The sequence below is a fragment of the Pristiophorus japonicus genome, chromosome 3 (assembly GCF_044704955.1).
Source record: "Pristiophorus japonicus isolate sPriJap1 chromosome 3, sPriJap1.hap1, whole genome shotgun sequence".
In the NCBI taxonomy this organism is placed as follows: domain Eukaryota; kingdom Metazoa; phylum Chordata; class Chondrichthyes; family Pristiophoridae; genus Pristiophorus; species Pristiophorus japonicus.
Genome location: NC_091979.1, coordinates 327,188,682 through 327,203,449, shown reverse-complemented (window position 1 = coordinate 327,203,449; position 14,768 = coordinate 327,188,682). Strand labels below are relative to the sequence as shown.

Genomic DNA, 14,768 nt, shown 5'->3' with positions numbered 1-14,768 from the left:
GTGGTTGATAATGAAGAAGAAAGCTGGAGACTCCAGGAAGATATCAATCAACTGATAAGGGGGTAGAGCAGTGGCAAATGTAATTTAATCCAGAGATGTGAGAGATCGTGCATTTGTGGAGGGCTAACAAGGAAAGGGAATACACATCAACTGGTATGACATTGAGAAGTGTAGAGGAACAAAGGTAACTGGGATTGCTTGTCCACAGATCCCTGAAGGTAGCTGGCCAGTTGGAAAAGTTCGTTAAGAAGTCATATGGAATGGTTGCATTTATTGGCAGAAGCAAGGAACGGAACAGCAAGTGGGTTATGCTAGAACTGTATAAAATTCTGGTTAGGCCACAGCTGGAGTACTGCGTGCAGTTCTGGTCACCGCATTGAAGGAAGAACGTGAATACACTGGAGAGGGTACAGAGGAGATTTACGTAGATGTTGCCGGGAGTGGAGCAACTTTGCTATGAGGACAGATTGGATAGGATGGGTTTGTTTTCCTTGGAACAGAGGAGGCTGATGGGCGACAGCATTGAGGTGTATAAAAATAGGAGGGGCCTAGATATTGTTGATTAAAAGGGTCTATTTCACATAGTGGAGTGGTCAACAACCAGGCTGCATAATTTCAAAGAAATTAGTGTCAAGGTTAAAGGGGATTTGAAGTGAACATTCTGCATGCAGATGTTTGTGAGGGTCTCAAACTCACTGCCTGAAAGTGTGGTGCAGGCAGAAACACTCACCACATTTAACAAGTTCTTAGATGTGCACATGAAATGCAATAAGGTGCAGGGGTACACACCTAAAACTGGGCATTTGTTGGCCGGTGCAGATACGATGGGCTTAAATGACTCCTTCCATGCTGTAAACCTCTATGATTATATAATTATCGGTTAGGATTACTTTCATGATGCAAAACGTGGCAATCAGATAATTAATGGTGTTTCCATTGAAGAAGTGTTCGTGCAAGCTGGGGCTCGAACTCAGGAAGCTGAGATGATGCATCTTATGAGACTGCTGTTCGGTGTACGGGGAGCGTTCTCTCGAATGGTGGCATTTTGCAGCCCAGTGAAGGGTGGTAAACCGCTGTTTGATGCTGCATTCTCCGTTTTCCGCCGGCAGCGGCTGATTGGAGAGTGTGGGAGCGGAAGTTAGGGCTTGTCCCGCCCTCACTCACTCTGGAGCTGGGGAAGAGCGATTAGTCGATGGGTTTGTTTGTGGCTTTAATTTTCTGTTGTGAAGCGTGGTGGCGTGGCAGGATCCTTTAATAATCTCTCACAGCTGACCTGAATGCACGGAATGTGCAGCTTTGAGATATGGTTTCTCCAGCGTCAGGGCTGGAAACGGGAGGGAGTGAGATACACTGTGTAGAATTTGAGTGTGGACAGAACTGCAGAGAGAAATCAGCAAATGGAACAGCATCGTGAGACACTGCACTCTGTTAATATTGAACCACTAATATGAATGATTTGATTTTATCTAATCATTAATTGAACACGTTTGCATAATGTTTCCACCCAGGGAACTTTCACGTGTGAGGCGAAAGTGATAACCACTACACTACGGAAACGCTGTGGCAGTAACACCGTGGGGAACATAACCAGAGCTTTAAACTCAACAGCTGGACTACACTTCTGGAGCTTGTGTCACGAGAAAAGAATGACGGTGCTATATTTAGCAAGGTTGTGAGTGTGGCAGGAATTGATCCCGTGTTTCTCTGCCTTTATACATAGGAACAGGAGTGGCCATTCCTCAGCAAGTGGTTAGAATCTGGAATACACTTCTCTAAAGGGCGGTGGAGTCAGACTCAATCTTATCTTTCAAAACGGAGTTGGATAAGTATCCGAATGAAAAAAATTGCACAGCTGTGGGTAAGTGACAGGGGAGTGAGACTTGTTGAGAGTTGGCATGGGCTCGACGGGCTGCATCCATTCCCTTATTCTTTGATTCTATAAGTTAGTGGCACATTTAATAGTGTGCATGTCAGCAGAATATTGAAAGGGACATGGATTCAGTCGGCACAACGAGAAGCATCTGATTCAGAAGATTCCGGTGCACGAAAATTCGGGTTTAAGGACTTTAAAAGCATAATTTTTCTTTTGTGAAGATTCGGTCAGAGAAATGTTTGAAAAAGAAGTTTTTGCTGAAAAGGGCTCAGCACTTCATCTTCTTTTTGGCTGTTAGGGCCACACTTCTTTTCGATGGTATTCTTCCAGAATGCATATTTTCTTTGCTGTTTCACAATAACCAGTCCCTTGCACTGCAGTCTATCTCACTGTTTCCAACGTCTCATGTACATGTTACCAGCAATGAACATTTTGAAGCAGACTTCTAAAGCACAGTGTCCAAAATGGTTTATGGATTCAGAGGTAAAGTGCAGAGCACAGATAAGTTATTCAATTAAGGATTCTCCTTCAGTTAACATTTCTTTAGTTGTGCAAATGAAGATCATCAGTCAATTAATGATGTTTTCCCATGAAGGCAGGATAACATTTAATGATTATGCATTTTCTAAGTAAAAGCCCATGTGATTCAGGGCGAAGTGGCAAATTGGATCCAAATTTGGCTCTGAGGCAGGAAGCAAAGGGTAATGTTTGATGGGTGTTTTTGTGACTGGAAGGATGTTTCCAGTGGGGTTCCGCAGTTTTCAGTGCCAGATCCATTGCTTTTTATGGTATTTATCAAAGATCTAAACTTGAATATAGGTGTTATGATTACGAAGTTTTCAGGTGTTATTAAAATAGGCAGTGTGGTTGATAATGAAGAAGAAAGCTGGAGACTCCAGGAAGATATCAATCAACTGATAAGGGGGTAGAACAGTGGCAAATGGAATTTAATCCAGAGATGTGAGAGATCGCGCATTTGTGGAGGGCTAACAAGGAAAGGGAATACACATCAACTGGTATGACATTGAGAAGTGTAGAGGAACAAAGGTAACTGGGATTGCTTATCCACAGATCCCTGAAGGTAGCTGGCCAGTTGGAAAAGTTGGTTAAGAAGTCATATGGAATGGTTGCATTTATTGGCAGAAGCAAGGAACAGAACAGCAAGTGGGTTATGCTAGAACTGTATAAAATTCTGGTTAGGCCACAGCTGGAGTACTGCGTGCAGTTCTAGTCACCGCATTGAAGGAAGGACGTGAATACGCTGGAGAGGGTACAGAGGAGATTTACGTAGATGTTGCCGGGAGTGGAGCAACTTTGCTATGAGGACAGATTGGATAGGATGGGTTTGTTTTCCTTGGAACAGAGGAGGCTGATGGGCGACAGCATTGAGGTTTATAAAAATAGGAGGGGCCTAGATATTGTCGATTGAAAGGTTCTATTTCACAGAGTGGAGTGGTCAACAACCAGGCTGCATAATTTTAAAGTAATTAGTGTAAGGGTTAAATGGGATTTGAAGTGAACATTCTGCATGCAGATGTTTGTGGGGGTCTCAAACTCACTGCCTGAAAGTGTGGTGCAGGCAGAAACACTCATCACATTTAACAAGTTCTTAGATGTGCACATGAAATGCAATAAGTTGCAGGGGTGCACACCTAAAACTGGGCAATTGTAGGCCGGTGCAGATACGATGGGCTTAAATGACTCCTTCCATGCTGTAAACCTCTATGATAATATAATTATCGGTTACGATTACTTTCATGATGCAAAACGTGGCAATCAGATAATTAATGGTGTTTCCAGTGCAGAAGTGTTCGTGCAAGCTGGGGCTCGAACTCAGGAAGCTGAGATGAAGCATCTTATGAGGCTGCTGTTCGGTGTACAGGGAGCGTTGTCTCGAATGGTGGCATTTTGCAGCCCAGTGAAGGGCGGTAAACCGCTGTTTGATGCTGCATTCTCCGCTTTCCGCCGGCAGCGGCTGATTGGAGAGTGTGGGAGCGGAAGTTTGGGCTTGTCCCGCCCTCACTCACTCTGGAGCTGGGGAAGAGCGATTATTCGATGGGTTTGTTTGTGGCTTTAATTTTCTGTTGTGAAGCGTGGTGGCGTGGCAGGATCCTTTAATAATCTCTCACAGCTGACCTGAATGCACGGATTGTGCAGCTTTGAGATATTGTTTCTCCAGCGTCAGGGCTGGAAACGGGAGGGAGTGAGAGACACTGTGTAGAATTTGAGTGTGAACAGAACTGCAGAGAGAAATCAGAAAATGGACCAGTATCGTGAGACACTGCACTCTGTTAATATTGAACCACTAATATGAATGATTTAATTTTATCTAATCATTAATTGAACACGTTTGCATAATGTTTCCGCCCAGTTTCGAACCGGGGATCTTTCGCGAGTGAGGCGAACGTGATAACCACTGCACTACGGAAACGCTGTGCCAGTAACATTGTTGGGAATATAACCAGAGCTTTAACCTCAACAGCTGGACTACGCTTCTGGAGCTTGTGTCACGAGAATAGAATGACGGTGTTATATTTAGCAAGGTTGTGAGTGAGGCAGGAATTGATCCCGTGTTTTTCTGCCTTTATACATAGGAACAGGAGTGGCCATTCCTCAGCAAGTGGTTAGAATCTGGAATACACTGCTCTAAAGGGCGGGAATGTCAGACTCAATCTTATCTTTCAAAACGGAGTTGGATCAGTATCCGAATGAAAAAAAGTTGCACAGCTGTGGGTAAATGACAGGGGAGTGAGACTTGTTGAGAGATGGCATGGGCTCGACGGGCTGCAACCATTCCCTTATTCTTTGATTCTATAAGTTAGTGGCACATTTAATAGTGTGCATGTCAGCAGAATATTGAAAGGGACATGGATTCAGTCGGCACAACGAGAGGCATCTGATTCAGAAGATTCGGGTGCACGAAAATTCGGGTTTAATGACTTTAAAAGCATAATTTTTGTTTTGTGAAGATTCGGTCAGAGAAATGTTTGGGAAAAGAAGTTTTTCCTGAGAAGGGCTCAGCACTTCATCTTCTTTTTGGCTGTTAGGGCCACACTTCTTTTCGATGTTATTTTTCCAGAATGCATATTTTCTTTGCTGTTTCACAATAAGCAGTCCCTTGCACTACAGTCTATCTCACTGTTTCCAACGTCTCATGTACATGTTACCAGCAATGAACATTTTGAAGCAGACTTCTAAAGCACAGTGTCCAAAATGGTTTATGGATTCAGAGGTAAAGTGCAGAGCACAGCTAAGTTATTCAATTAAGGACTCTCCTTCAGTTAACATTTCTTTAGTTGTGCAAATGAAGATCATCAGTCAATAAATGATGTTTTCCCATGAAGGCAGGATAACATTTAATGATTATGCATTTTCTAAGTAAAAGCCCATGTGATTCAGGGCGAAGTGGCAAATTGGATCCAAATTTGGCTCAGAGGCAGGAAGCAAAGGGTAATGTTTGATGGGTGTTTTTGTGACTGGAAGGATGTTTCCAGTGGGGTTCCACAGTTTTCAGTGCCAGATCCATTGCTTTTTATGCTATTTATCAATGAACTAAACTTGAATATAGGTGTTATGATTACGAAGTTTTCAGGTGTTATTAAAATAGGCAGTGTGATTGATAATGAAGAAGAAAGCTGGAGACTCCAGGAAGATATCAATCAACTGATCAGGGGGTAGAGCAGTGGCAAATGGAATTTAATCCAGAGATGTGAGACATCGCGCATTTGTGGAGGGCTAACAAGGAAAGGGAATACACATCAACTGGTATGAAATTGAGAAGTGTAGAGGAACAAAGGTAACTGGGATTGCTTGTCCACAGATCCCTGAAGGTAGCTGGTCAGTTGGAAAAGTTGGTTAAGAAGTCATATGGAATGGTTGCATTTATTGGCAGAAGCAAGGAACAGAACAGCAAGTGGGTTTTGCTAGAACTGTATACAATTCTGGTTAGGCCACAGCTGGAGTACTGCGTGCAGTTCTAGTCACCGCATTGAAGGAAGGACGTGAATACGCTGGAGAGGGTACAGAGGAGATTTACGTAGATGTTGCCGGGAGTGGAGCAACTTTGCTCTGAGGACAGATTGGATAGGATGGGTTTGTTTTCCTTGGAACAGAGGAGGCTGATGGGCGACAGCATTAAGGTGTAAATAAAAAGGAGGGGCCTAGATATTGTTGATTAAAAGGGTCTATTTCACATAGTGGAGTGGTCAACAACCAGGCTGCATAATTTAAAAGAAATTAGTGTAAGGGTTAAAGGGGATTTGAAGTGAACATTCTGCATGCAGATGTTTGTGGGGGTCTCAAACTCACGGCCTGAAAGTGTGGTGCAGGCAGAAACCCTCACCACATTTAACAAGTTCTGAGATGTGCACATGAAATGCAATAAGGTGCAGGGGGACACACCTAAAACTGGACATTTGTTGGCCGGTGCAGATACGATGGACTTAAATGTCTCCTTCCATGCTGTAAACCTCTATGATTATATAATTATCGGTAAGGATTACTTTCATGATGCAAAACGTGGCAATCAGATAATTAATGGTGTTTCCAGTGAAGAAGTGTTCGTGCAAGCTGGGGCTCGAAGTCAGGAAGCTGAGATGAAGCACCTTATGAGGCTGCTGTTCGGTGTACGGTGAGCGTTGTCTCGAACGGTGGCATTTTGCAGCCCAGTGAAGGGCGGTAAACCGCTGTTTGATGCTGCATTCTCCGCTTTCCGCCGGCAGCGGCTGATTGGAGAGTGTGGGAGCGGAAGTTTGGGCTTGTCCCGCCCTCACTCACTCTGGAGCTGGGGAAGAGCGATTATTCGATGGGTTTGTTTGTGGCTTTAATTTTCTGTTGTGAAGCGTGGTGGCGTGGCAGGATCCTTTAATAATCTCTCACAGCTGACCTGAATGCACGGAATGTGCAGCTTTGAGATATTGTTTCTCCAGCGTCAGGGCTGGAAACGGGAGGGAGTGAGAGACACTGTGTAGAATTTGAGTGTGAACAGAACTGTAGAGAGAAATCAGAAAATGGACCAGCATCGTGATACACTGCACTCTGTTAATATTGAACCAATAATATGAATGATTTAATTTTATCTAATCATTAATTGAACACGTTTGCATAATGTTTCCGCCCGGTTTCGAACTGGGGATCTTTCGCGTGTGAGGCGAACGTGATAACCACTACACTACGGAAACGCTGTGCCAGTAACATTGTTGGGAACATAACCAGAGCTTTAACCTCAACAGCTGCACTGCGCTTCTGGAGCTTGTGTCACGAGAACAGAATGACGGTGCTATATTTAGCAAGGTTGTGAGTGAGGCAGGAATTGATCCCGTGTTTCTCTGCCTTTATACATAGGAACAGGAGTGGCCATTCCTCAGCAAGTGGTTAGAATCTGGAATACACTGCTCTAAAGGGCGGTGGAGTCAGACTCAATCTTATCTTTCAAAACGGAGCTGGATAAGTATCCGAATGAAAAAAATTGCACAGCTGTGGGTAAATGACAGGGGAGTGAGACTTGTTGAGAGTTGGCATGGGCTCGACGGGCTGCAACCATTCCCTTATTCTTTGATTCTATAAGTTAGTGGCACATTTAATAGTGTGCATGTCAGCAGAATATTGAAAGGAACATGGATTCAGTCGGCACAACGAGAGGCATCTGATTCAGAAGATTCGGGTGCACGAAAATTCGGGTTTAATGACTTTAAAAGCATAATTTTTGTTTTGTGAAGATTCGGTCGGAGAAATGTTTGGGAAAATAATTTTTTGCTGAAAAGGGCTCAGCACTTCATCTTCTTTTTGGCTGTTCGGGCCACACTGCTTTTCGATGGTATTCTTCCAGAATGTATATTTTCTTTGCTGTTTCACAATAACCAGTCCCTTGCACTACAGTCTATCTCACTGTTTCCAACGTCTCATGTACATGGTTCCAGCAATGAACATTTTGAAGCAGACTTCTAAAGCACAGTGTCCAAAATGGTTTATGGATTCAGAGGTAAAGTGCAGAGCACAGCTAAGTTATTCAATTAAGGACTCTCCTTCAGTTAACTTTTCTTTAGTTGTGCAAATGAAGATCATCAGTCAATTAATGATGTTTTCCCATGAAGGCAGGATAACATTTAATGATTATGCATTTTCTAAGTAAAAGCCCATGTGATTCAGGGCGAAGTGGCAAATTGGATCCAAATTTGGCTCAGAGGCAGGAAGCAAAGGGTAATGTTTGATGGGTGTTTTTGTGACTGGAAGGATGTTTCCAGTGGGGTTCCACAGTTTTCAGTGCCAGATCCATTGCTTTTTATGGTATTTATCAATGAACTAAACTTGAATATAGGTGTTATGATCACGAAGTTTTCACGTGTTATTAAAATAGGCAGTGTGATTGATAATGAAGAAGAAAGCTGGAGACTCCAGGAATAAATCAATTAACTGATAAGGAAGTAGAGCAGTGGCAAATGGAATTTAATCCAGAGATGTGAGAAATCGCGCATTTGTGGAGGGCTAACAATGAAAGGGAATACACATCAACTGGTATGACATTGAGAAGTGTAGAGGAACAAAGGTAACTGGGATTTCTTGTCCACAGATCCCTGAAGGTAGCTGGTCAGGTGGAAAAGTTGGTTAAGAAGTCATATGGAATGGTTGCATTTATTGGCAGAAGCAAGGAACAGAACAGCAAGTGGGTTTTGCTAGAACTGTATAAAATTCTGGTTAGGCCACAGCTGGAGTACTGCGTGCAGTTCTCGTCACCGCATTGAAGGAAGGACGTGAATACGCTGGAGAGGGTACAGAGGAGATTTACGTAGATGTTGCCGGGAGTAGAGCAACTTTGCTATGAGGACAGATTGGATAGGATGGGTTTGTTTTCCTTGGAACAGAGGAGGCTGATGGGCGACAGCATTAAGGTGTATATAAAAAGGAGGGGCCTAGATATTGTTGATTAACAGGGTCTATTTCACATAGTGGAGTGGTCAACAACCAGGCTGCATAATTTAAAAGTAATTAGTGTAAGGGTTAAAGGGGATTTGAAGTGAACATTCTGCATGCAGATGTTTGTGGGGGTCTCAAACTCACTGCCTGAAAGTGTGGTGCAGGCAGAAACCCTCACCACATTTAACAAGTACTGAGATGTGCACATGAAATGCAATAAGGTGCAGGGGGACACATCTAAAACTGGACATTTGTTGGCCGGTGCAGATACGATGGGCTTAAATGACTCCTTCCATGCTGTAAACCTCTATGATGATATAATTATCGGTTAGGATTTCTTTCATGATGCGAAACGTGGCAATCAGATAATTAATGGTGTTTCCAGTGAAGAAGTGTTCGTGCAAGCTGGGGCTCGAACTCAGGAAGCTGAGATGAAGCATCTTATGAGGCTGCTGTTTGGTGTACGGGGAGCGTTGTCTCGAACGGTGGCATTTTGCAGCCCAGTGAAGGGCGGTGAACCGCTGTTTGATGCTGCATTCTCCGCTTTCCGCCGACAGCGGCTGATTGGAGAGTGTGAGATCGGAAGTTAGGGCTTGTCCCGCCCTCATTCACTCTGGAGCTGGGGAAGAGCGATTAGTCGATGGGTTTGTTTGTGGCTTTAATTTTCTGTTGTGAAGCGTGGTGGCGTGGCAGGATCCTTTAATAATCTCTCACAGCTGACCTGAATGCACGGAATGTGCAGCTTTGAGATATGGTTTCTCCAGCGTCAGGGCTGGAAACGGGAGGGAGTGAGAGACACTGTGTAGAATTTGAGTGTGAACAGAACTGCAGAGAGAAATCAGCAAATGGACCAGCATCGTGAGACACTGCACTCTGTTCATCTTGAAGCACTAATATGAATGATTTAATTTTATCCAATCATTAATTGAACACGTTTGCATAATGTTTCCGCCCGGTTTCAAACCGGGGACCTTTCGCGTGTGAGGCGAACGTAATAACCACTACACTACGGAAACGCTGTGCCAGTAACGTTGTTGGGAACATAACCAGAGCTTTAACCTCAACAGCTGGACTACACTTCTGGAGCTTGTGTCACGAGAATAGAATGACGGTGCTGCATTTCGCAAGGTTGTGAGTGAGGCAGGAATTGATCCCGTGCTTCTCTGCCTTTATACATAGGAACAGGAGTGGCCATTCCTGAGCAAGTGGTTAGAATCTGGAATACACTGCTCTAAAGGGCGGTGGAGTAAGACTCAATCTTATCTTTCAAAACGGAGTTGGATAAGTATCCGAATGAAAAAAATTGCAGAGCTGTGGATAAATGACAGGGGAGTGAGACTTGTTGATAGTTGGCATGGGCTCGACGGGCTGCAACCATTCCCTTATTCTTTGATTCTATAAGTTAGTGGCACATTTAATACTGTTCATGTCAGCAGAATATTGAAAGGCACATCGATTCAGTCGGCACAACGAGAGGCATCTGATTCAGAAGATTCGGGTGCACGACAATTCGGGTTTAATGACTTTAAAAGCATCATTTTTGTTTTGTGAAGATTCGGTCAGTGAAATGTTAGGGAAAATAATTTTTTGCTGAAAAGGGCTCAGCACTTCATCTTCTTTTTGGCTGCTTGGGTCACACTTCTTTTCGATGGTATTCTTCCAGAATGTATATTTTCTTTGCTGTTTCACAATAACTAGTCCCTTGCACTACAGTCTATCTCACTGTTTCCAACGTCTCATGTACATGTTACCAGCAATGAACATTTTGAAGCAGACTTCTAAAGCAGTGTCCAAAATGGTTCATGGCTTCAGAGGTAAAGTGCAGAGCACAGATAAGTTATTCAATTAAGGACTCTCCTTCAGTTAACATTTCTTTAGTTGTGCAAATGAAGATCATCAGTCAATTAATGATGTTTTCCCATGAAGGCAGGATAACATTTAATGATTATGCATTTTCTAAGTAAAAGCCCATGTGATTCAGGGCGAAGTGGCATATTAGATCCAAATTTCGGTGTTATTGTGACTGGAAGGATGTTTCCAGTGGGGTTCCGCAGTTTTCAGTGCCAGATCCATTGCTTTTTATGGTATTTATCAATGATCTAAACTTGAATATAGGTGTTATGATTACGAAGTTTTCAGGTGTTATTAAAATAGGCAGTGTGGTTGATAATGAAGAAGAAAGCTGGAGACTCCAGGAAGATATCAATCAACTGATAAGGAGGTAGAGCAGTGGCAAATGGAATTTAATCCAGAGATGTGAGAGATCGCGCATTTGTGGAGGGCTAACAAGGAAAGGGAATACACATCAACTGGTATGACATTGAGAAGTGTAGAGGAACAAAGGTAACTGGGATTGCTTGTCCACACATCCCTGAAGGTAGCTGGCCAGTTGGAAAAGTTGGTTAAGAAGTCATATGGAATGGTTGCATTTATTGGCAGAAGCAAGGAACAGAACAGCAAGTGGGTTATGCTAGAACTGTATAAAATTCTGGTTAGGCCACAGCTGGAGTACTGCGTGCAGTTCTAGTCACCGCATTGAAGAAAGGACGTGAATACGCTGGAGAGGGTACAGAGGAGATTTACGTACATGTTGCCGGGAGTGGAGCAACTTTGCTATGAGGACAGATTGGATAGGATAGGTTTGTTTTCCTTGGAACAGAGGAGGCTGATGGGCGACAGCATTGAGGTGTATAAAAATAGGAGGGGCCTAGATATTGTTGATTAAAAGTGTCTATTTCACATATTGGAGTGGTCAACAACCAGGCTGCATAATTTAAAAGTAATTAGTGTTAGGGTTAAAGGGGATTTGAAGTGAACATTCTGCATGCAGATGTTTGTGGGGGTCTCAAACTCACTGCCTGAAAGTGTGGTGCAGGCAGAAACCCTCACCACATTTAACAAGTTCTTAGATGTGCACATGAAATGCAATAAGGTACAGAGGTACACACCTAAAACTGAGCATTTGTTGGCCGGTGCAGATACGATGGGCTTAAATGACTGCTTCCATGCTGTAAACCTCGATGATTATATAATTATCGGTTAGGATTACTTTCATGACGCAAAACGTGGCAATCAGATAATTAATGGTGTTTCCAGTGAAGAAGTGTTCGTGCAAGCTGGGGCTCGAACTCAGGAAGCTGAAATGAAGCATCTTTTGAGGCTGCTGTTTGGTGTACGGGGAGCGTTGTCTCGAACGGTGGCATTTTGCAGCCCAGTGAAGGGCGGTAAACCGCTGTTTGATGCTGCATTCTCCGCTTTCCGCCGGCAGCGGCTGATTGGAGAGTGTGGGAGCGGAAGTTAGGGCTTGTCCCGCCCTCACTCACTCTGGAGCTGGGGAAGAGCGATGAGTCGATGAGTTTGCTTGTCGCTTTAATTTTCTGTTGTGAAGCGTGGTGGCGTGGCAGGATCCTTTAATAATCTCTCACAGCTGACCTGAATGCACGGAATGTGCAGCTTTGAGATATGGTTTCTCCAGCGTCAGGGCTGGAAACGGGAGGGAGTGAGAGACACTGTGTCGAATTTGAGTGTGGACAGAACTGCAGAGAGAAATCAGCAAATGGAACAACATCGTGAGACACTGCACTCTGTTAATATTGAACCACCAATATGAATGATTTAATTTTATCTTATCATTAATTGAACACGTTTGCATAATGTTTCCGCCCGGTTTCGAAACGGGGACCTTTCGCGTGTGAGGCGAACATGATAACCACTACACTATGGAAACGCTGTGCCAGTAACGTTGTTGGGAACATAACCAGAGCTTTAACCTCAACAGCTGGACTACACTTCTGGAGCTTGTGTCACGAGAATCGAATGACGGTGCTGTATTTCGCAAGGTTGTGAGTGAGGCAGGAATTGATCCCGTGTTTCTCTGCCTTTATACATAGGAACAGGAGTGGCCATTCCTCAGCAAGTGTTTAGAATCTGGAATACACTGCTCTAAAGGGCGGTGGAGTCAGACTCAATCTTATCTTTCAAAACGGAGTTGGATAAGTATCCGAATGAAAAAAATTGCACAGCTGTGGGAAAATGACAGGGGAGTGAGACTTGTTGAGAGTTGGCATGGGCTCGACGGGCTGCAACCATTACCTTATTCTTTGATTCTATAAGTTAGTGGCACATTTAATAGTGTGCATGTCAGCAGAATATTGAAAGACACATGAATTCAGTCGGCACAACGAGAGGCATCTGATTCAGAAAATTCGGGTGCACGAAAATTCGGGTTTAATGACTTTAAAAGCATCATTTTTGTTTTGTGAAGATTCGGTCAGAGAAATGTTTGGGCAAAGATTTTTTTGCTGAAAAGGGCTCAGCACTTCATCTTCTTTTTGGCTGTTAGGGCCACACTTCTTTTCGATGGTATTATTCCAGAATGTATATTTTCTTTGCTGTTTCACAATAACCAGTCCCTTGCACTACAGTCTATCTCACTGTTTCCAACGTCCCATGTACATGTTACCAGCAAGGAACATTTTGAAGCAGACTTCTAAAGCACAGTGTCCAAAATGGTTTATGGATTCAGAGGTAAAGTGCAGAGCACAGATAAGTTATTCAATTAAGGACTCTCCTTCAGTTAACATTTCTTTAGTTGTGCAAATGAAGATCATCAGTCAATTAATGATGTTTTCCCATGAAGGCAGGATAACATTTAATGATTATGCATTTTCTAAGTAAAAGCCCATGTGATTCAGGGCGCAGTGGCAAATTGGATCAAATTTGGCTCAGAGGCAGGAAGCAAACGGTAATGTTTGATGGGTGTTTTTGTGATTGGAAGGATGTTTCTAGTGGGGTTCCACAGTTTTCAGTGCCAGATCCATTGCTTTTTATGGTATTTATCAATGATCTAAACTTGAATATCGGTGTTATGATTACGAGCTTTTCAGGTGTTATTAAAATAGGCAGTGTGGTTGATAATGAAGAAGAAAGCTGGAGACTCCAGGAAGATATCAATCAACTGATAAGGGGGTAGAGCAGTGGCAAATGGAATTTAATCCAGAGATGTGAGAGATCGCGCATTTGTGGAGGGCTAACAAGGAAAGAGAATACACATCAACTGGTATGACATTGAGAAGTGTAGAGGAACAAAGGCAACTGGGATTGCTTGTCCACAGATCCCTGAAGGTAGCTGGCGAGTTGGAAAAGTTGGTTAAGAAGTCATATGGAATGGTTGCATTTATTGGCAGAAGCAAGGAACAGAACAGCAAGTGGGTTATGCTAGAACTGTATAAAATTCTGGTTCGGCCACAGCTGGAGTACTGCGTGCAGTTCTGTTCACCGCATTGATGGAAGAACGTGAATACGCTGGAGAGGGTACAGAGGAGATTTACGTAGATGTTGCCGGGAGTGGAGCAACTATGCTATGAGGACAGATTGGATAGGATGGGTTTGTTTTCCTTGGAACAGAGGAGGCTGATGGGCGACAGCATTGAGGTGTATAAAATAGGAGGGGCCTAGATATTGTTGATTAAAAGGGTCTATTTCACATAGTGGAGTGGTCAACAACCAGGCTGCATAATTTAAAAGTAATTAGTGTCAGGGTTAAAGGGGATTTGAAGTGAACATTCTGCATGCAGATGTTTGTGGGGGTCTCAAACTCACTGCCTGAAAGTGTGGTGCAGGCAGAAACCCTCACCACATTTAACAAGTTCTTCGATGTGCACATGAAATGCAATAAGGTGCAGGGGTACACACCTAAAACTGGGCATTTGTTGGCCGGTGCAGATACGATGGGCTTAAATGACTCCTTCCATGCTGTAAACCTCTATGATTATATAATTATCGGTTAGGATTACTTTCATAATGCAAAACGTGGCAATCAGATAATTAATGGTGTTTCCAGTGAAGAAGTGTTCGTGCAAGCTGGGGCTCGAACTCAGGTAGCTGAGATGAAGCATCTTATGAGGCTGCTGTTCGGTGTCCGGGTAGCGTTGTCTCAAACGGTGGCATTTTGCAGCCCAGTGAAGGGCGGTAAACCGCTGTT

At 43.5% G+C, this 14,768-nt stretch overlaps 4 non-coding genes across 4 annotated transcripts; all 4 read right to left on the bottom strand.

The window, feature by feature from the left end:
• Positions 1-4,231: 4,231 nt before the first annotated feature.
• Positions 4,232-4,304, bottom strand: trnav-cac (transfer RNA valine (anticodon CAC)). The gene has a single exon. It is a non-coding gene; the product is annotated as a tRNA-Val (tRNA).
• A 2,676-nt stretch (positions 4,305-6,980) lies between these two features.
• On the bottom strand, positions 6,981-7,053 carry trnav-cac (transfer RNA valine (anticodon CAC)). Its single transcript has one exon. It is a non-coding gene; the product is annotated as a tRNA-Val (tRNA).
• Positions 7,054-9,728: 2,675 nt separating this feature from the next.
• Positions 9,729-9,801, bottom strand: trnav-cac (transfer RNA valine (anticodon CAC)). Its single transcript has one exon. It is a non-coding gene; the product is annotated as a tRNA-Val (tRNA).
• Positions 9,802-12,439: 2,638 nt separating this feature from the next.
• Positions 12,440-12,512, bottom strand: trnav-cac (transfer RNA valine (anticodon CAC)). Its single transcript has one exon. It is a non-coding gene; the product is annotated as a tRNA-Val (tRNA).
• Between the last annotated feature and the right edge of the window lie 2,256 nt (positions 12,513-14,768).